This window comes from Aotus nancymaae, unplaced genomic scaffold, assembly GCF_030222135.1.
Source record: "Aotus nancymaae isolate 86718 unplaced genomic scaffold, 86718_ANA_hifiasm-v0.15.2.pri h1tg000014l, whole genome shotgun sequence".
In the NCBI taxonomy this organism is placed as follows: Eukaryota; Metazoa; Chordata; class Mammalia; order Primates; family Aotidae; genus Aotus; species Aotus nancymaae.
The window spans coordinates 37,691,914-37,714,238 of NW_026988425.1; the positions used below are offsets into that span (position 1 = coordinate 37,691,914).

At 42.0% G+C, this 22,325-nt stretch overlaps 1 long non-coding RNA gene across 2 annotated transcripts; it reads right to left on the minus strand.

Annotated features, from left to right (window-relative positions):
• Nucleotides 1-523: 523 nt before the first annotated feature.
• On the minus strand, nucleotides 524-20,423 carry LOC105722501 (uncharacterized). Of its 2 annotated transcripts, XR_001108592.2 has the most exons (4): nucleotides 20,267-20,423; nucleotides 18,277-18,350; nucleotides 7,306-7,427; nucleotides 524-798 (listed from the first exon to the last, which is right to left on the minus strand). It is a non-coding gene; the product is annotated as an uncharacterized LOC105722501 (long non-coding RNA). The 2 variants fall into 2 exon arrangements; XR_010342526.1 differs by lacking the exons at nucleotides 524-798; nucleotides 7,306-7,427 and adding an exon at nucleotides 16,404-17,497.
• Between the last annotated feature and the right edge of the window lie 1,902 nt (nucleotides 20,424-22,325).

A 22,325-nucleotide genomic window follows, 5' to 3' on the forward strand; every position in this document is an offset into this window, starting at 1 on the left:
AGGCAGGGACCAGATGCTGTGAGCTGTGCTTAGAACTTTATCCTAAAGGCAATGAAAAGCCATTAAAGGTGGTGGTGGTGGTGGCTGTTACTGTTTTAAAAGAATGTACTGGATGGGGGACAAATAGGGAGAAGAATGATCAGATTTAAACCCAGAATCAGAGAAATTAAATGACATTGTCCAAAGGCACTTTAAAGCTGGAATTTGAACCCAGTGTGCTAGATTCCCATCTTTTGCTTCTAGCCCATAAATCTCTGTTACCTTCTAGTTTAACCAGCTTCATTCTAGCCAGGGCAACTTATCATTAACAAATTCATCAAAAGATCCTTCAAAAGCACATGCATCTAGTGCTTACCTCGTGCCTGGGCCTACATTAGGTGTAGGGATTCAAAGGCCCTGGCCTAGAGATAGACCCTGCCTTCTGTTTCTTCTCAGTTGCTACTGTAGAATTTGGAATCTGTATTTCTGACGCCATCCATTCATACATGTCCCAAGGCTTATTTTATTTTTGACCTATAGCAACATTATATCAAAGCATAAGTTAACTGCAATTGGAGGTTGTGAGGGAAACCATTCCCCCATTAGCAAAATTCCCAATATTCAATATAATGCCAACATTAACATGTGACATGGGTGCCTAGTTGCAGATGAGTAGACTGAGGTTCTGAAGGTTAAGCCACTAGCCCAAGATTAACACAGGTAGAAAGTTCTAGGTTGAGAAGCCAGAGTCTGTCCTCTGGGAAACCAAACTCTTAGGGCTACACAGCCAAGCAGATTTTCTCTGATCTGGTGCTCACTCTGAAAAGGAAGGAAGGGGAGAAGAAAAGTTTAGGGAAAAGAGGGAAAAATTTAATATGAAGGGCACTGTATACAGAATGATGAGACCTTCCAATTATTCCCCATGGCTTTAAATACGTTTATTGACCTCATTGTTTAAAATCCTGACAAAAGTCAGTATTACAGAGAAAACAAACAGCTTTTCAATTTTAACTAAACCTCATTTTTCTTCCCTAATTGTTTTTTTAAGTTAAATGTTACATATAGTTAGACTTATTAGTAAGATATGCAATTTTGCTCAAATAAGTAAACAATAAAGTATTTATAAAATTCAGAAGATATGTTTACGTAGGTCTTCGAGTGTTTTTAAAAAGGTCTCACATCCCTATGGATTAATCAAGCATATCTCAGATATTGTCCCTTCAGTGCTCAGGATAGAAACAGCTCCTAATGGGATAAAAGGAACATTAAGATCTGAACTTGAGAATTTGCCTGGAAATTTTTCTTTAGAACTAGAATTACTCTAAAAAGCTTATGAAACACTCTGAGCTCTTCATTTTCCCCCCAAATCATCTATCTATAGGTTAGCAATGCTTTTATACATCTCAACCATCAGAATAAAGTAAGTCCAATTATGCATGTATTTATTAGTATTTGTTGTACTTTTACATCGAAGAGTTCTGTGTTATTGATCTCATTTTAAAAATCATATTCTTTGGGATACTGCCTCCTTTAAGTGTAGGGCTAACTTATTTCCCCATTTTTTTTTACAAGTTAGCTATCGATCTTGTTAGATCATGTTTAAACAAGAAATAATAATGCTTATGTTATACTTCAAAGAACTATGAATATCAAAGTGAATGTTCCTTAACTGTTAAAAAAAAAAGAATAAAATGGATGAAAGTAATTTTGCTTTTTAAAATAATTCAACTTTACAACAGCTAGTTCTCAAGTAAAACTGAATCCCAAATTAATCCCAAATGATTCTTGAAATGCTATAAAATCTAAATCTGGTATCATGAAATTTTTAAAAATGAGAGAAGGGTTAAGGATAAGATTTGTTAACCTTATTCCATTAAATAATAGTATATGGAAAGCACTGAAATGAGGTTTTAGAATTATTGAAATTTAATTCCCAAATTAGTGTCTCAATAGCAAAGGGTCAGAAGGCAAAGAAGAAAATGTATGTGTGTGTGTGTGTGTGTGTGTGTGTGTGTGTGTTTGTGTCCTCCCTCCTCCTTTGTCCTTGGGCAGAAAGTAGCTACACCACTTGTAAAGGGAGTCCCTAGAGAAAGGAAAAGCCCTTAGCTATGTTTCCCAGGTTTGGAAACCTGGAAATGCTAGAATTGTGAGGGTAGGGTGTGGCAAAATCTCTACTTTTCACTATTTAGAAATTCTCTTATCTAATTGGAACTAGACCATCTATGTAGTTAACTCATTTAATTCTTACAAACCCGGGACATGGATCTTATATTGATTATTCCTATCAAACCAATAATTTTTCTAAGACAATTCACCAAGTAATTTATCAGAGGTGACTTAGTAAATGCAGGATCTAGAATTAGCCTCAATTCTTTTTGATTATTTTCTTTTCCTCTCCAGAATACAGAACTACAGGCTTTGGTCATTTACCTCCTATGAATATATTATTTCTACATGAGAACGGATTACATCTTTTGACTATGATGAGTAGAGACAGCTCCTCTAGGGGAGGCTGATTTGCAAGCTGGGGACTTGCAAATCCCCACGGAGGACTGGTCAAATAGCCAGAAGACCATACAAGCATGGGGGGAAGGTATTGGGAAGTAAGAGGGGGATGAAAGTGGAGAGGTGGGAAAATACTTGGTAACTTTTCCTTGGCCCCTAGGGACACATGTACCATTGTAAACATCATTTGGATATCTCCTTTGACACTACCTTTGTCCTCTGTGCCTGGCACAACATAGAAAGGTAAAGCAGTGGTCCTGTGATATTATAGGTAACTGAGGACCACTGTATGACTGATAATCAAAAGGCAAATACTCTTTCAATGATGACCATGAATGATAATTAGAAGAGCTATTATTTACGAAGAGCTTATTGCATGTCCACTGCCACCACTGCTGTCATCAAAATTCATTAGCATGTATTGAGTTCTCACTATGTACCAGATACTGTTCCAAGCTCCTTGCACATATTATCTCACTTAATTTGTACAACTATTCAATCAAGTAGATACCATTATAACCTCCCCTTTATAGAAAGCAGAAACTAAGGCAGAGGCAGAAACATTACTTGTCCAAGCACACAGGATCCAAACCCAGGGATTTGACACCAGTGACGGCAAATGACTTGCACATTTCTTTCAAAAGATTTTTGTTGACACCCTTTTATATGCCAGGCTCTGTGAGGAAGCAGTGATGCAATGTTGAGAAAAAGTTGACATAAATCCTGTCCTTATGGAACTTACAGTCAGCAGAGGAACAGTAGTCAAATGATGATATAAATAAATGTAGAACTGTAAGGGTGCCAAGGTTTCCGAAGGAAGGCTTGCAGCACTGTAACAGTATCTGTTCAGAAGACCTGCCCTAGTTTCATTTAATCCTCACAACAACCCTATTCCTATTTTGTACATTGGGACAGCAGAAGCAAGGTTTAGGGAGAGAGAGGAAAACTCTCTAGGCACTTGCCTGAGGGCAATCTAGTCAAACCTTCCCAAGTTATGAATCAATTTTTTCACACCGGGGCATGTCACATTTTAGTTGCCATTAGCAAATCATTTTGCTTAGAAGCCTAAGTGATAATTATGTGCACATTAAGAGATCCAGAATAGTGATTTTACTTTAGTACAGCTCATACTTTTTTGTATGCAAAGATTTCCCACTGCTCATATAACAGATACCAGGCATTTAACTGACTGCTCATATGGGCATGCTGGCAAGAAGTATTCAGCTGAGGAGTCCACTCTTATGCTGTGGACTTAATGTTATGCGTTAACTTTTCCTCTGTTTTGTGGAATGTAGAATTTGGCATAATGACTGTGTTTATTTTTGTTCAAAGCACTGGAAATAAAAGGTCTGTGCAGATGTTTGAAGGACACCATATAGACTATTCACAAAGGTTTGCGGTCAGTTTAGCCACCATGGTCAGGCCCAGTGACTCACTCCAAACTGAGTTTTGTTGTTTCTTAAAATATTGTTTTGTTCTTGTCTTCAGGAAAATTGGTGTATTCATCACAAACATTGCTAGGTGGGAAAAGTGGGTGACAGAAATATGTGAAATGGTCTGTCTCACAAAAGTTTGTTTCAACTTTCCTAGTTATTCTTAAGACTATGTTTTACCCAAAGAGCATTTTGATCTAGAAGACACCTTAAATTAGAGTGTCCAGTCAAAACCTGCATGCTGTGAAGCAGAGAGCTGAGCCTTTGAGAGATTAAGTGATATGACCAGTGCTATGGACTTGCTGGTGGCACAGACACGCTTAGAACTAACTCCAGCCTCCTGAGAGCCACAGTCTGCAGTTCCTTAGCTCCACTCCATGCTGACTCTTGAACGTAAATTCTTAATTTCTTTTGGTGCTATTATTTCTTCCCTTCTCCCCTTTCCGTACCTTAAAGGTGGTGCCACAGTCGCCTGAACTGACACATTAGCCCACTAACTATGGCCTTGTAGTTTTTGCCAAATAAAGCATTAGTTATGCAACTCTACTCTGATTTCTAGGAATACAGGGTTTTAAACAGAAAACTTCCAACAGAGGGAAGCATTAAAAAGTATAGACAAGCAACATCAAATAGCTTCATAAATTAAAGAAATTTTAAGATATGTTATGTGAGGCTGGGCATGGTGGCTCACGCCTGTAATCCTAGCACATTGGGAGGCTGAGGCAGGCAGATCAGTTGAGACCAGGAGTTTGAGACTAGCCTGGCCAACATGGTAAAACCCTGTCTCTACTAAAAACAAAAAAATTGGCTGGGTGTGGTGGTCATACCTGTAATCCCAGCTACTTGGGAGGCTGAGGTACAAGAATTGCTCGAACCTGGGAGGTAGAGATTGCAGTGAGCCGAGATTGTGCCACTGTACTTCAGTTTGGGAGACAGAGCAAGACTCCGTCTCAAAAGAAAAAAAAAAGATCTGTTATGTGAGACAGCAGCATATGTGTGTATGTTTTCTATTTTTTAGAAAAAAACTAATAGTTTAATTAGTTTAATTAAATTAAATAGAATTGTATCTTTTCTAATTAGTCAGGAAAGAATCAAGGGGAAGGGGAGGATGTTCAGTATGAAACTGGAGGGATGTTTATGAATTCTATTAGAATGGGAAATCTGGCATAGGTAAAAACTTAAATCTATGCGGTCTAATACAATTGCTGCTTGCCACATGGAGTTGAGTTTAAATTATTCAAATGAAACGTAACTTAAAAATTCAGTTCTGTCATATGAGACCCATTTCAAGTGCTCAGTAGCCACGTGCAGCTAGTGGCTATTATTGGACCGCACAGGTGTAGAACATTCTCATCAATGCAGAAAATGCTTTCAGAAGGGGCTGACATAGAAGACTCATCAGAGAAGAGGAGGGGGATGGAGGGGGGTAGATGGGAGGGGAGCACAAGGTAATTGCTACAGAAGGAATGTTTATGTCTTCCTCAAATTCATATGTTAAAATCCTAACCCTTGATGTGATGGTATTAGCAGGTGGGGTCTTGGGGAGGTTGTTAGGTTGTGAGGGTGAAGGCCTCATGAGTGAGATAAGTGCCCTCATAAAAGAGAACCCAGACAGCTCCCTTGCCCCTTTTGCCATGTGAAGATGTGATTAAAAAAAACAGTCCTCTAAGGACCAAGAAGTGGGTGCTCACCAGGCCCTGATTCTGCCTGGTGCCTTGATCTTGGAATTCTCAGCCTCTGGAGAGATCTGTGAGAAATAAATGATGTTTGTTGAAGCTACCCAGTCTATGGCTTTTTTGTTATAGCAGCCTAAACAGACAAAGATCGAAACGTTTACCAGGAAAAGGATATGCTGGATGGATAAGGGGAAACGAGAGAGACAGGACACAGAGATGCAATCCAGGGCAAGGTCTTGAATTACATGAGAGCTTGGATTCAAGGCATTGGCTGGCTAGGATAAAACCTTTGTGCATATTTTTTAAAAATGGTGTCCCTCTGGGCAGAAGCATCCTGTGGTTTTGGCTGGTAGATAGTTCTTTGTGCAAAGAAAAGAAGTGTACTTTCCTCAAAACAATGGAGATGGTTAAAAGATCAGTGGCTGTCAGGGCCTGGAGAAGGAAGGGAAGAAAAGAAGGAGGAATAGGTGGCGCGCAGGGGAGTTTTAGTAATAGCAATGAAGCTATCGTGTAGGATACTATGATGGTGCATATATGTCATCACACGTTTGTCAAAACCCATAGCATGCACAACACAAAGAGCAAACCCTAATGCATACTATGAACTTTAGTTCATAACAATCTATTAATATAGATTCATCAGTTGCAACAAATGTGCCACACTAACATAAGCTGTTAATAATAGGGGAGACTGGGAGTGGGGTGGATGGGGTGGACAGGGGTATAGGAAGCTCTCTGTACTTTCTGCTCAGTTTTTTTGTAAACCTAAAACCGCTCTAAGAAATAAAGTCTAGCAATGAAAAATAAAAAGGGAACTTACTTAACTATTTCTCATAAAATATTTTCAGGCACTCTAAAAGTCTTCATGTTCACATACACAATGACATGACAATAAAACACACTAATCTGGTTTTAGCTGATCATCTAATGTAGTTATATGTGATTCTATCAATATCCAACATGTAAAATAAAGCAAAACAGCTGGGTGTGGTGGCTCACACTTATAGTCCCAGCACTTTCAGAGGCCGAGGTGGGTGGATCACAAGGTCAAGAGATCAAGACCATCCTGGCCAACATGGTGAAACCCCATCTCTACTAAAAATACAAAAATTAGCTAGGCATAGTGGTACATGCATATAATCCCAGCTACTCGGGAGGCTGAGGCAGGAGAATCACTTATATCTGGGAGGCAGTGGTTGCAGTGAGCCAAGATCACGCCACTACACTCCAGCCTAGAGGACAGAGCAAGACTCTGTCTCAAAAAAAAAAAAAAAAAAGAAACCAAAGCAATGTACCTTCCTCCAGGTTTCCACAGAGCAGCTTCAGGCACTCATCTTGGTGAGCAGAGTGCAAGCTGGATTTTCCTACCCACTTGCTTTCTTCCTCAGGTGTCTGTGCAGTGCACAAACTGTATATGACCATTTCCACTCTGGGGTTGTAAACAAGGGCTAGGATCATTACAGTGACTGAAGACTGAGGGGGATCACCTCTGTAGGATGCCAAGGACTGACTGGAGAAAGTCTGGGTGAGTACAGGTCACAGGAAACCACACAAGAAATACTGTTTTGTAAGACAAAGAAGCAAAGTCAGAGCCCCGAGAGACCCTCACAACTGGTATTAAAGCATAGTGGAAAGAAATCTAAAGGGACAGGTCTAAAGGGACATGGGCCACAAAACCAGGAAGGAAGGAACAAACGCCAGCAATGCCGTACCTGGAAGGCGATGCATGAGTCCCAGAGGCTCCCTTTATGAGCTGGGATTAGTTGTTGATAGTGGTCTTGCAAGTGCAGTTCTGCAGAGCAAAGGGCCCGGTGCCTTGCAGCAGAGACAGGTTCTGGGAGAGAGGGTTAGGATTTGAGTAAGTTCATGCTAGGAGGCTATACATACATGCGTGGCATTGCCTAGGGGCTGGAAAGAAAGAGGAGAAGGAAAATGCATCCTAACAATGACTGGAATGCATCAGCAGTGCAAAACAAAACTCTTGGGAAAACCAAATTGTGTCTTGGACTGTGGTTCAAGGAACTAGTAATGGGATAAAAAGCTTTTGCCTCCAGGCCAGCAGTGTGAGTCCAACCCAGGTTAGCAGTTAGCAACGTGCTTCAGATGTCAGTATGAAAGGACCCCATGGGGCTAGTCTAACCTTCCAGTAGTAGAGTAATCTGGAAAAGAACCACCTGCCATAATAGGTAATCTTAGCAGCCTGCTTCACGACATGACTAGGAAGGGAAGATGAATTGTGATACTGGTTCATTCTTAGCCATGAAGGGATCCTCTTTAGAATAAGACTGGAGCAATGTGGACAATTTCTACCACCTTTTTATATATAGGCCAATGCTCCTTGAAGCTTGGTCCATGGACCAGTTGCACCCAAATCACCCTGGGATGCTTATTAGCAATGCAAGCTTTCCTGGGTCCACTCTAGACCAAGTGAATCTGCATCTTTAGGGAGGGGGGTCTGTGAATCTAGCTTCTTAAGTGATCCTTGTGTACACTGAAGTTTGAGGATTATTGAGGCAGATCAGGGGTTCTCAAACCTTAGCGTGCATGAGAATCACATCACTGAAAGGGCTTGTTAGCTTATAGGTGCCTGGGCCCTACTTCCTCAGTTTCCAATTCAGTATCTGGGGTGGGGCTTGAGAATCTGCATTTCTAAGAAGTTTCCAGGTCATGCTGCTGGACTGGAGACCATGCTTTGAGAACCACTGCTGTAAATAGAGCTCTTGCCAGGCACGGTGGCTCATGCCTGTAATCCCAGCACTTTTAGAGGCTGAGGCAGGGGTTGGGGCGGCGGGAGATTCATGAGGTCAGGAGATCAAGACCATCCTGGCCAACATGGTAAAACCCCGTCTCTACTAAAAATACAAAAATTAGCCAGACGTGGTGGTGCGTGCCTGTAATCCCAGCTACTAGGGAGGCTGAAGCAGGAGAATCGCTTGAATCAGGGAGTTGGAGGCTGCAGTGAGCTGACATTGCACCACTGCAGTCCAGCCTGGTGACAGAGCAAGACTGTCTCAAAAAAAAAAAAATAGAGCTCTTAGCCTGCCTCAGAGAGTGTAAAATTGCAGTTACCATTCATCCACATAATTCAGCTAGCTTCTACCATCCTGTTATATAGATGACTAACACCCATGACCTCTTTTTCACCTTGTTAGATAACTTCTAGTTGTAAATTGACAGTATGAAAAAGGATCTCACCTGGCCAGCCCTAATCTTGTATATTGTTCTGGTTCCACATGTTTACATTATTATCAACACTGTCCTTTCCTCGTGTTTGGCGGTGACCTGTTCAACTTTGTGTTACCTTGGGCTTCAAAATGCAAAATCAGCTCCTTTCTTTGCTTGCCATAAGAGATGTCATTAAAAAAAAAAAGGCTTCCAAAGTAGAGAAACCTGAAAATATTCTGAAATTCGAAGGTGTTATTTTGGGGAGGTTGTCTGGGACAGGATGTCCCCATCATCAGCTAGAGGAAGCCCAGCTTCTGATAAACACAATTTTGCCTTGCACAGATCAAAGGGAGTCATTTATTGAAGGAAGGGATGGAAGTATTTGATGAGGCCCTTCTGCAGACTCCCTGTAAACAGGATAAACCCTATCAATGAAAGCTTAGATGCAGCCAGGCCACAGTCCCCAGGAACAATGGAGCAACAAGAACATTGGGTGGCGAGGAAAGAGCCTTGGTCCAGACAAGATTGTTCTGCCAAGAGAATGGCTGTAAACAGGATTAGTTGTAATGAGATTATGAACTCGGGACCCGGAGGCCTGAGCTGGAGAGTTCAGCGTTGCCTAAAGAAAAGACACAGAAGCGGTTCGTAGGATGAGAGGATGCCAAAAGGACAAGGACTTTTCCTTCCTAGCATCCCTCTAGCCCAGGGGTGCCATCTCTCCTGGGAGGAAAAATTCGTCACTGTAATTGCACATATTTCTTGTAGGAGTAGCAGAACTAGGGACTAAAGCACCAGAATAGTGGGCCTCGATTATTTTTAGGGATGTTGGCAATGTCTGAAGTCATTTCTGGTTGTCACAACTGGGGAGGGAGTGCTACTAGCATCCAAAGGCATAGGCCAGGGATGCTGCTCTGTATCCTACAATGCACAGAACAGCCTTGCACAACTCAGAAATATCCAGCCCCAAGTGCAGGGGTTGAGAACCCCTGTGCTGGAGTGACAGAGAGGGAATCCAGCTAGGATGCTCGTAGATGACCAGTTGGAGACAGAGCGTGGCAGTGGTGTGGAGGGAACAGGCAAGTAGTTCATGGGCTTGGTCTAGAGGAATGTTACTTTAGCAGTCCTCAGAAGGTGAAAGTTGGTTCTTGAATGGGGGTGGATGAAGCAAACAATGTTATTTATTTTATGTATAAAGCACATACAATGCATAAAGAGACAGACAGCATGGGGTATTAAAGTTCCATGGGGATTGGTGGGGTGCTTGGGGAAATAATATCTAAAAAGTCTCCTTATGAGGTGATATTGAAAAAAAAAACAAGGTGAGAAACACTGATTAGACTCTAGAAATTCACCCACTTTCCCCAGCTGCATGCAGGATTCACATAGTGGGATCTTTCTAAGAAACAAATCTATGGCAGTGACTCCATGGCTAAGACTGGTTTCTTACTGCTTCAGGATAAAATAGAAATAATATCCTTGTATTTTAAGGCACACTGTTTTGTTTTGTTTTGTTTTGAGATGGAATCTTACTCTGTTGCCCAGGCTGGAGTACAATGGTGCAATCTCTGCACACTGCAACCTCCTCTTTCCGGGTTCAAGCAATTCTCCCACCTCAGCCTCGTGAGTAGCTGGCATTATAGGCATGTGCCACCATGCCTGGCTAATTTTTGTATTTTTGTAAAGATGGGATTTCACCATGTTGGCCAGACTGGTCTTGAACTCCTGACCTCAGGTGATCTACCTGCCTCGGCCTTCCAAAAGGCATTCTTTCAATCTGGCTCCTGCCACATTCTACCTAACATCCCTAGGGTCAGCCATAGTGAATCATTGATTGCTGTTCCCAAACCCACTGAGCTGCTTCTCTGCAGGCCTGCACTACCCTCTCCTGCCCCTTCCCCTGATAGCCCTCATGTGGCTAACTGCTACTCCTTTTTCTCAGCTTCTCCATGAGATGTGCCCTAACTTCCTCAACACTGAGCTACTTGCCCTTTCATGTACTTCCCTAGCACAAGATATATCTTACTCCTATTATAGCATTGTTCCTACTTTGCTATAATAATTTACTTCCTGTCCATAAGGAACTCTTAGGCAGGTGTCTATGCCTAGCACAATGCCTGGTGCATACTGAACCCTCAATAAATACTGATTACAACCATAAGATAATTTGCACTCATTATCTCTCTTCATCCACTTAACCTCCTTTGAGATAGTTATGATTATCCTCATCTTGTAGAAAAGTGCATGGATTTCTCAGATGAGGAATGGGTGTAACCTTCTTCCATGTCCCCTTCTGGGTCCTAAACCTTATCTTGACCTATGGCCTGAAAAGAGAATGAGCAGGTTTTCCCCAGGAGCTATGTTACCAGTAGAAAGAGCATAACTTAGAGATGAGTCACAGAAAAAACAAAGAGTAAGGCCAGAAAGTGAGTCAGGGATAAGGGTTTTATAAACACAAGGGTTTTGCATTCTAACATCTATAGGATAAACCAAAGGCAGCACCTGCTTCTCCAGGAAACAGTTTGAAGCGCATTGCCTTAAAGTCCTAGAGCTAAGATAAGCATTTTTGATAGAGTGACCCCAAACTGGACTTTCTGGCACCGTTACTGGAAGGGTCACTGCCTCAGTTACAAAATCCATAGAGTATGACAATAGTTGAGATGGAAGTCCTCAGTAAGCAGTTTGAAGCACAGACCTTAAGATCCTGGAGATCAGCACAAAACTCAGGACCCAAGGCACAGTTTGCGAGTCATCATTAGTACATAGGGCCTGTGTTAGAAGTGACCTTTGAAGCTGTGAAAGTGAATGAAATTAGAGAGAGATAAAAGTGTAGAGTGAAAGCAGGCTGAGTATGGAAAGTGCCAAACAATCTCTCAATGTGTTGCATTTTCAGTTAATTTTTAATCTATAGCTTATCTTCTCAATTAGTTTGCAGATTCCTTGGTGTTAGGAACAGCTTTAGATACCTTTCAAAAAATTTTTAAAGGTGTTTACGAATTTAATTAACAAATTAATTAAACCTTTTCCCTCCATCATTAAACTTCTGGATATAGCTGTAAACCAAAAGTAAAATTCTAAGCCTTCCAACCATCTGAATGAACCCATCTTCTCAACAAGGGCATTCCAAAGTTAACCTGAAAAACTAGTTCAGGCCATGATGGGAAGGGACCATCAGATACACCTCATCATACCCTCCTCCCTTTTAGAAATACTGATGGAACAGACTCTTTAAGTCTGATAAGAAACATTTTTACAATCTATTCTCTCTGAAGCTTGCTATCTGGAGGCTTCATCTGCATGATAAAACCTTGCTCTCCACAATCCCTTAACTTAACTCAAACATTCCTAAGTCTTTAGACAATAACTTAACTCTTTCAACCAACTGCCGATCAGATTCTTTGAATCTACCTATGACCTGGAAGCCCCCTGCTTCCAGTTGTCCCACCTTTCCAGACTGAACCAATGTACATTTTACATGTATTTGACTGATGTTTCATGTTTCCCTAAAATGTATAAAACCAAGCTGTACCCAGGCACCTTGGACACATATTTTCAGGATCTTCTGAGGACTGTATCATGGGCCATTGGTCACTCATATTTGGCTCAGAATAAATCTCTTCAAATGCTTTACAAGGTTTACTCTTTTCATTACCACAGCTTCCCTTTTGTCTTTACTTCCTTTAGATTTAACTATTTGGGTTCTGCTGGCATCATGGGACTGAAATGTCTCTTTAGCAAGTTGTCTGTAACTTCTGCATTGCCAAATCTACAGGCCTATTCTCAAGTCACCTTTCACAATCTCTGTAGCATTCAGCACCACTAGTTCCCCTCATTCACTGAACAGTTGCCATGCTTGTCTCTCATATCACTGTGTTCTCTTGAAGTGTTCTCTTGAAGTCTGTGTTCCTCAGACTTCTTTGCTGAATGTTACTTTCAGCCTCCCCTCCTGGCTCCTTTTCCTTTCTTAGTCCCCTAAAAGCAGATTATTGCTCACATATCTCTTTGTACCTCCCCTCTTCTTTTTCATGTTCTACTCATCCATGTGCTACAGCATGGAATTGTGAAACAGTATGGTCAGTTATGAAGACCGACACTATTTGTACCTAGGTATGAAGTACTACTAGGAAAATGCTAGAAAATCAGCCATGGTCTCAGCTATGGCTTCTAGGATGATGACTCAAGCCTTGATGTCTTTCCTGGTCATTTTGGGCCTGATTCTCTGGAACTGGGGGAGGAGGCTGAATGCCAGTCCACCTTTTAACAAAGTGGCCAGCAGCTCTGGGTTGATACTGGAAGGAAACATTAGTCTAGTTAACTACACAAAGACAAAAGTAGAACAGGACACACAGGGTTAACACTGACCTTAGAGGGGTGTTGGGACTGAATGCTTGTGTCCTGCTCAAAATTCATGTGTTGAAACCCTGTCTTCTTATGTAATGGTGGTAAGAAGTGGGATCCTTGGGAGGTAGTTAGGATCAGATGAGGTCACAAGATGGAGCCTTTGGTGTGCATGGGATTAGTGTCCTTAAAGAGAGCCCTGAAAGAGCTTGCTTCCTCTTTCTGCCACATGAGGACACAGTGAGAAAACTCCTGTCTATGAACCAGAAAGCAGACCTTCTCTAGACACCTTATCTGCTGACACCTTAATTTTGGCCTTCCCAGCCTCAAGAACTGTGAGAAATAAAATGTCTGTGGCTTAAGCCACCTAGTCTATGTGTTTGGTTATAGCAGCCTGAGCTGACTACAACAAGGGACAGTTAGCCAAGACACAAACTGGAAGGACTGACAAAGATGGGAAGAGAAAGAAATGCCAGGTGCAGGCAGGTCGGCTGTCAGTTTGGGATTTTTCTCCTGGACCCTTAGTTCCCACCATGGCATAGCTCTTACCTGGGTTCGTGTACTCCTTATAGGGTCAGAAACAATACATATGTACTGATTTCCAGACCACATTTCCACCAGGCCTTGCCAGATCCTTCCACTGGGACCTCCTGGCTCCTTCCTCCAGGCTCACTTGACATTTGTTCTCCACGGTTCTGCACTTGGCCCACATCTTTGCATTTCCTTTTTCACTTTGCTGGGTGATCTCATCCACTCCCTTGGCTTGAGATACTGTTTTTAGGATGACAACTCCCAAATATGTATCTCTAGTTAAACTCCAAACCCGTAAGTCTACCTATAAATTAAATAAGAATCTAAAAATCAGTATACCCCCAACTGAAGCTCTTCTCTTATCTCCAAACTGGCTCTGTTCTGTCCCCTTTGTTCTCCGTGCTGGATAATAACACCAGTGTCCATCCAAGCTAGAAACCACCGCATCATCCTTGCCTCATCCACCTTTCTCCGTGTGTGAGTCAATCTGCCTCTTAATCATCTGTCAATTTGTTCACACTTTTCCTTCTCCATTGCCAGTTTCTTGGCTACTCTTCATCATTTTTCATCTGGATATTCCAGTTGTTTACCAACCAGTCACTTGTATCCAGTTTCACAAACTCCCAGTCAATCCTCCAATGCGATTCTACAGTTTTCTTTAAAGTAGGAAGCTGATGATGTTATTCCACAGTTCAATGACTTCTCATGGTCTCCTACCAGATAAAATCTAGACACAATTCTTGGCACACGCTCCTTCTTCTCTATGTAGGCTTATTTACAGACATTTTCCTAGTAGTACTTCATACCTTAGATACAAATAGTGTCTGTCTCTGTAACTGACCATGCTGTTACACAATTCCACACCCTTGCACATGTGTGCCCACTACCTGGAATGCCGCCTCCCTTTATTCTGGTGGATTAAGTCATTCAACCCCCAGTCCCTGCGTTATCTTCTCTTTGAGGCCTTCTCTGACCTTTTTTTTCCCTCTCTGCTCTTCTTCTCTTATATCCATTGTATAAACCTGTTTTCCGGCACTAGTGGCTAAATTCTAATTCCTTGTTTAGGCTTTTATCTTCCCCTCTAAATTCTGAGTTTTTCAAGGACAGGGGTCTTATCTCATGATTTCGCTCTCCTCTGCAGCTACCACAATGCTTCTAAAACTGCGTTCTTGGATTACTACTCTTGTTACAGGTAGTTAAACAGGCATGAGTGGGGCAGGAAAGGGATCTTCTCCCCACACCCACTAGGAATGTCAGATGATGGTTCGACAATTATCACATTGACTCTCTAAAAATGATAATTCGGCTGCCAGAGCCAGGAAGAGACAAGGTCCTGATGATCCACAGCTGTTAACATGAAAGTGTTCACAGAATGCAGACACCAGGAAAAGCAACTTCCTGGGAATGTACGTTCAGAGACAAAATTGAGCATGACCTTCCGGGGCATGCCACCGGAGAATGGAAGAAAGCCCCAGATGGGCATGCGTACAACTTCCTAAACACACTGCGCATGCTCACCTCCCTAAAGGCAGGCACTGTGCATGTGGGCTGCCCACCGTAAAGAAAGAATCACCCTAAGGGAAAGGGTTGTGATGGCAGCCCATGAAGTCCCAGGATCAAAGTTGAACACCACACTTGTTCTCCAAGTAACCCACTGGATCTCTTCCACTTGTTCTTTCCTTTCTTTCCTGTTATAAAGCCTTTTTAATAAACTTCCACTTCTGCACTGAAACTTGCCTTGGTCTCTTTTCCTGCCTTATGCCCCTCAGTTGAATTCTTTCTTCTGAAGAGGCAAGAATTGAGGTTGCTGTAGACCCATATGGATTTGCCGAGGTAACTGAAATACCTTCCACCAGTCACATTATGAGTTATTTAAAAAGGCATTTTTGAGATGAGAATCTGTGGTCAAATAAGTTTTGGAAAACCTACGTATTCACAATAGCTACGAGCTCAGGGAAGTATTTCAGCAGAAACCTGTTTAATCTGGTTTAACTCTGTCCCTTCCAAACTCAAGATCAGGGAAAGACCCTTAAGCAGATCCTTACAACATATGTGCAAGAAGCAAAGGTAGACATGTGCCCAGACAAAGGGTAATGTGGGAAAACAGAAAAGGGGCTACCCCAGGGTCCAGGAGCTCTGGAAGCATTTTTGGAAAAAAATGATCTCCATCACTCACAAAATGACAATGGCCAATTTAATCCTCAGAAAGAAAACTTCCTAGTATTCTAATGCCTCCAGGGACTAAACTTCAGGATTGAATGTAACTATCTGAAGGTTTTATTATGCAAATAAGGTCAAGCCTTCCAGGAAGTTTTCTCTTATTCATTCCTGTGGTCAGACTCAACTTTGAACTGGTCTGCTCCGCAGATGAACCACATCCTTCAACTCACTTAACAGCGTCTATTATCCTATTGTTGCTTATATTTTTCTGGTTATGTCCTAATGATCTCCAGCCACAATACTGGAGGGCAGCCACTGGTCATTTACACTGTCATCTCATGTACTCTAAGAGGCCCAAGCACATAGTGAGACTCAACAAATGTTTATTAAATACAGTAAACACAAGCATAATCTAATATTTCCTATTTTCCTTGAGGTGGCAGAGATGCAAATGTGGTGACCCAGAGCCTGAACTTGTGCACTCACGTGTAGCATTTTCTGCAGTGGCTGAAGCTGAAGCGGGCAGAACTTTTCTTCACTGCATCTATCTAGAAGAAAGGAAATTAACTAGTCCTACTGAACTCCCAGACCTATGGAGAAGAGAAAGGGGCACAGGGCAGCATCTCTGACTTGGATATCCAGCGCATTCCCCCAGAGACAGCCATTTGTTTTGTAAACCAAAGGGTATCTGAGACAAGTCTCAATCAATTTAGAAAGTTTATTTTACCAAGATTAAGGACACCCCGTGACACGGCCCAGGAGGTCCTGACAACATGTGCCTAAGGTGGTTGGGGTATAGCTTGCTTTTATACATTTTAGGGGAGACAGTAGACATCACTCAATACATGTAAGATTTACGCTGGTTTGGTCTGGAGGGCAAGACAACAAAAAGGGAGAGGGTGGCTTCCAGGTCATAGGTAGATTTGAGCATATTCTGATTGGTAATTAGTTGAAAGAGTTATTATCAGTATTATTATTGTAGAAAGGAATGTCTGGATTATGATAAAGAGTTGTGGAGACCAAGGTTTTATCATGCAGCTGAAGCCTTCAAATAGCAGGCTTTAGAGAGCATAGACTATAAAAGTTTCTTGTCAGACTTCAGGCTTATGTTGTTATTGATGCTGGAGGGGTATAATGCGGCACTTGCGGCCCCCACTGTACAACATGGCCTGAACCAGTCTTCCAGGTTAAACTTTAGAGGGCCCTGGGGAGTGGGGGAGGTGTTGAGTTTTATTTTTGGTTTACAGCTTTACAGACACTGGGCTGTATTTCCAGTTTTGCATAGAGCCAGGCACACATAGAGACTAAGAGCAAGCACTGTGTTCAATGCACGGACTGGAATCTTCACTTCACCACTTGCTCGCTTTGTGATTCTGGGCAAATTGTTTGACCTCTCTGTACCTAAGTTTTCTCATCTGTAAAATTTGGCGGGGGGGATGGGCCGGGCGTGGTGGCTCACGCCTATAATCCCGGCACTGTGGGAGGCCGAGGCAGGTGGATTACGAGGTCAAGAGATCGAGACCATCCTGGTCAATATGATGAAACTCCGTCTCTACTAAAAATACAAAAGTTAGCTGGGCATGGTGGCGCGTGCCTGTAATCCCAGCTACCCAGAAGGCTGAGGCGGGAGAATTGCTTGAACCCAGGAGATGGAGGTTGCGGTGAGCCGAGATCATGCCATTGCACTCCAGCCTCGGTAACAAGAGCGAAACTCTGTCTCAAAAAAAAAAAAAAAATTGTCAGGGTTGGATGATAATCACAGTACCCTTTCCTCCTAGGAGTCTTCTAAAATTAAATGAGTTTCTATTTACGTAGAATTTAGAAGCAAGTGCTTTGGGACCCCCAAACTAATAAGCCAAAAGGAAAAGCCAAGCTGGAAACTGCTTAGGGCAAACCTGCCTCCCATTCTATTCCTTAAAAAGATAGCTGCTAAGATAAAAAACCTAGGTACCTTCCTCACAAGGAAATTTCTTGTGGACAAAGGACAGACAGAACTCAAAGCCATCCCTCTGCTCACAGAGGAAAATGCATATCTGATTGTTTCCTTTGGAAAGGCTACTCAGAAATGCAAAAGATTGCAACCATTTGTCTCTTACCTACCTGTGACCTGGAATTGCTCTCCTCGCTTGGAGTTGTCCCGCTTTTCCAGACAGAACCAACTTACATGTTACATATATTGACTGATGTCTCATGTCTCCCTAAAATGTATAAAACCCAGATGTGCCCCGACCGCCTTGGGCACATGTAGCCAGGACTTCCCGAGGCAGTGTCATGGGTATGCGTCCTTAACTTTGGCAAAATAAACTTTCTAAATTGACTGAGGCCTGTCTCAGATATTTGGAGTTCACAAGTGTTTGTGAAATCAATTAATATTAGTTGCTATGTTGGGGCAGATGCAGAATGAGACCATAGGTAATGAATTAGGCCGTTCTTGCACTGCTATAAAGAAATACCCGAGATGGGAATTTATAAGAGAGCTTTAATGGGCTTACCACAGTTCTGCAGGCTGTACAGGAAACAGTGCCAGCATCTGCTTGGCTTCAGGAGGCCTCAGGAAGCTTTTACTCTTGGCAGAAGGTGAAGCAGGGCAGGCATATCACACAGAGAAAGCAGGATGGGGGAGAGGTGGGGTGGAGGGGAGAGAAGAGGGAGGGGAGAGAGAGAGAGAGGAGGTTCCACACACTTTCAAATGACCAGATCTAGCCAGGAACTCATTATCACAAAGACAGCACCAAGCCATGACCCAAATGCCTCCCACCAGGCCCCACCATTCAACAGGAGATGGGGTCAAATATCCAAACTCTATCAGATAAATACAAATTATCTATAATGCCAGCACCTACTATTTAAAAATAGTAAAAAGAGCTGCTTTCATATCTGATTCCATCCAAAAAACTAACTAGAAATTGGGCATTATTTCCATGTTTTGTTGAGAAAACAGGCTCAGAGGTTAACATCCTGAGTGCTGCACAGTTGCATATTAGGTGTTAGAGCCAGGTTCCAAATTCATGCCTGTCCCATTGCCAAGCCCAATACCTTTCCATCAAGGACACTTGCTTTTTTTTTCTCCCATGGGGAAAGTTTGGTTTAGAGGCAACCCAGTATATCCCCATGACTTACTGGTTGGGAAGTGGTTCATAAACCACTTACATCACACAATTCATATCATATCCAACCTGTATGATCAGAATTAATTAATATTTTCATTATAAAAGTTAAACTGATATGTGGCATTTTTTTTTAAATTAAAAAAAATAATAGCAAGTCTATTTCCTTCTTCACCTTTTCTATCCCCATCGGTTCCTACAGTCTTAGGTAACATCAAAAATGATCTGTTCATTTGGAAACATATTTTTAAAAAACTAGTATTTAGAAATGAGATTATACACTGTTTCGTACCTTCTTTGGATTATTTAACATTTATCTAAGCTATTTTTAATCCAGTCACTCATTCTTAGAATCGTCTTATACTTATTGGGGTTTTTTTTTGTGTGTTGAAAGTCTACTGATGGCGCTTACAGCTCAGGGTCACTAAGATGGATGTATAACCAGAGCCCATGGACTTACTGGGCCTCGCATTTTCATCTAAGAAGGGACCTTATCATAATCTGTGTGCATCAGATACCTCCACAGATCAGAGCAGGGGTCTGTGGCTAGAATGTGAAAAAACTTTTTTGTCTATCTGGGCTTTTTCAAAACAAAGACTTCAATATTCAACATAGCTCCCAAACTCCCATCTTCACTCCCAGCCCTCTTTTGCTCCCTCTCTCTCTCACTCTCTCTCATACACACACACACACACACACACACACTCTCTCTCTCTCTCTCTTTCTCTCTCTCTCTCTCTTTCTCTCTCTCTCTCATTCACAAGCTTTCCTTTCTCGAACTCTGTGGAAAATTGCTGTGCATTCTTACTTCTGGCAGAATAGAAACTCTTACATGAGAGGAGTGGAACAGCGGCTAGGGCACTCCAGCTGACTCATCTTGACCAGAGAAGGTTACAGCTGGAGGCCCCAGAGATCACCCACGTCCCCCCTCCATTTGACAGCAAAGGAAGCAATGCCCAGAGAAGATCTGTAACTTTCTCTCAATTTCATGGAAGGCCAGAGGTAGAATCAGGATTGTCTGAAGACAAGTAAGGTCAGGTACATAGGGTTAAATGTAGGAGTATAGATAACAGGTGTCATAAACTTGGAATTAATTTAGAGGTGGTTATGATGAATGCATAACATTTTTCAACTATGTGTAAAATATGGGATTCTGTATTTATTTAAAATATGGGATTCTGGGTTAATTCTTTCTCATGAGAGGGTGCTTCTTTCAGAAATGATCTAAGCACCTATAAACATTTTAAAAATACACACACATGAGATCATATTTTCATAGTGATATATACATCATTGCTCATATCCCCAGTGAACAGATGGGGGAAAGGAGGTAGAGAGAGATTGAGATAGAGAGAGAGTCAGCACAAGAACTCACCACAAGAATCTCCTGGTTGCCTGCCTGGGCTTCTGTCAGCTCCATTTGGTTGAATTTCTATTCAATATAATTACTGTCTTATACTTAAGAACATGTTCTTTGGGTTGCCTGCTTATCTCTAAGCTGAAGAATTTTTTTCTTGTTTGCTTTTCTGACCTTCAGCTTCCACGACCTTAAAAAAAAAAAAAGTACACGAAAACTGAGCTGATCTAAAAGCAGCCTGTTTGCAACCTGATATGAGACCTGGAATGCAACCAGCTAAACCTTGGTGTAGGGTTCTCTAAACACATTCAACATTTTTTCCAAGAGGCAATCAGTTTATTTCCATTGAAATGCTTGATGATGAATTAACAGTACATTTCCTAAACTATTGAAAGAGCAGAGGTAAAATGGTAGTTAGACATGTCAGAATGGGAAATAGAGAGCTACGGAATTTGTCTTACTTTGAAGCTAAGCCCTTTTGAATATTCCTTATATTTAGCCACATGTATTTTTAAGGTGGGAATTAGTTAATGCAACATTCTCATAGTCCATACTTTTTATTTAGGTTGATGCTTGATGAACCAGATAATGTCAAATCACTTTCTGCTTTAAAGTTTATACTTCTCAATAAAAGGGAAAGTGGTGAATTATGTGAACCAACCCTGGAAAGTATTTCAGCTTTGAGTTTTGTTCATTTCTAAGAACCTACTGTACATATCCAAAAAAAAAAAAATGTTTTGTCAATTGTTTTACCAAAAGTCGTGACTCCCCTTGTCAGTGTAGACAGAATCAATTGTCTTTCTGTATGAGAATATCATGGAAAAGCACAGATGCAAGAAGGGTTCCTCCTAAGCCTAAGTGGTAGAATTATGTGACTTAAATTTCGGAGTCAGGACTAATCTCACAGGCTTTCAAAATTGTTCCCTCTCATCCTTTTTAACCTCCCTTTCCTCTTTTATCTAAGGAGGGAGAGTGAAATAAGTAAATAATCCTGGGTTTATGAGAGTGAAGGAAATGCATTACGACTTTTAAGGTTCTATTTTAATACCTTTGACTAATGAGACATTAATTACAGTGTTAAATAAATCTTGAGAAGATTTCAAAGCAAAGCCTGCCCTTTTTCCCTTTCAGTGATTTAATGTCTAGAGAGTTCCACCCTATGGAGGGAAGTTTATTCTTGTTGGCTATCTTCAACAGTTCAGGCCAAATAGGACATTTTAGTCCTTTCAAAGTGGCCTTCAAGTCCCCTCTCAGCCCTTTGAGGTGTTGCCTCATCAGTTCATGTCCTGCAGCCCTAAGCAAAGTACAATCAACGTCCTCCCTCCCCTCTAAGTCTTTGCAACTGCCCCCCTCCTCCTGGCTGCCTGGCATTGCTGCTTAACCCAGAGCCTTCACATGTCTCTCACTGCCTGTTTGATGAGACCCAGTCACAGCCATGACCTTCAGAGCCTCTCTTGCTGCCTGGGCCCAAAGTGTCATCTCCACCAATGTCTTCCCCAGCACAACCATCCTTGCCCTCAGTTGCCAATACTCACAAAAGCCACAGCCTAATAATCATCGCCACCAAAGTCTCCATCAGAGCTTCTGCTGTTAGCTCTAGGACAATGGTTCTCACCCAAGGGCCATCTCCCACCCCCTCCCCTCAGCCCCAGGGGACATTTGGCAACATCTGTACACATTTTTTGGTTGTCACAACTTCGGGAAGTGAATGCCACTGGCATCCAGTGAGTCAAAGGCAAGAAAATTGCTTAAGAATTTAGAAAACACAGGAGGACCTCCACAACAAAGCCTTATCCAGCCCCGGACGTCCACAGTGCTGAGGTGGAAAAGCTTTGCTCTAGGAGACAGCGGAGGCCTTTATTCTCCTTTTGTACCTTTGGCACAAAAACAAAGATAGAAGGAAACAAAACACAATCTGTCCTCCAGGCACACACCTGGAACCCTCTGTTCTCTTCCCTACTTCTCAGTTCAGGATTGGAGAGAAAACAAGTGGGATTTTGTAGAACCTGCCTTTCCATTTATGGATGGGCTGAGGCAGGTGGATCACTTGAGGCCAGGAGTTCAAAACCAACCTGGC